Source organism: Penaeus monodon, chromosome 19 (genome assembly GCF_015228065.2).
Source record: "Penaeus monodon isolate SGIC_2016 chromosome 19, NSTDA_Pmon_1, whole genome shotgun sequence".
In the NCBI taxonomy this organism is placed as follows: Eukaryota; Metazoa; Arthropoda; class Malacostraca; order Decapoda; family Penaeidae; genus Penaeus; species Penaeus monodon.
In genome coordinates this window covers 2,545,512-2,545,739 of record NC_051404.1, presented here as the reverse complement: position 1 = coordinate 2,545,739, position 228 = coordinate 2,545,512, and the positions used below count along the sequence as shown (strand labels likewise).

Genomic DNA, 228 nt, shown 5'->3' with positions numbered 1-228 from the left:
GGGTACAAACCTAATTATCCCTGTCTATGCCTCTCGTTCCTTTCTCCCTCATTTCGTCCTTTGGCAGCCCGGAGGCAGATGAAGTAGACTAGGAAGATAATGCACGTTATACCCTCTTGTTCTTCCTAGGTTTGGGTTTCGCTGGTTATGTGTCTCGGGCGGTGGCGGGCGGTGGCAAGGGGAGATTTATAAGGGGCCGGGTGTGTGAGCCTTGTGGGGTGTCGTGTT

General features: G+C 53.1%; 1 protein-coding gene across 1 annotated transcript in view; it reads left to right on the top strand.

The window, feature by feature from the left end:
• Positions 1-228, top strand: part of LOC119584971 (microtubule-associated protein futsch-like) — a gene marked incomplete at its 5' end in the record, with an annotated part of 346,977 nt that overhangs the window by 50,913 nt on the left and 295,836 nt on the right.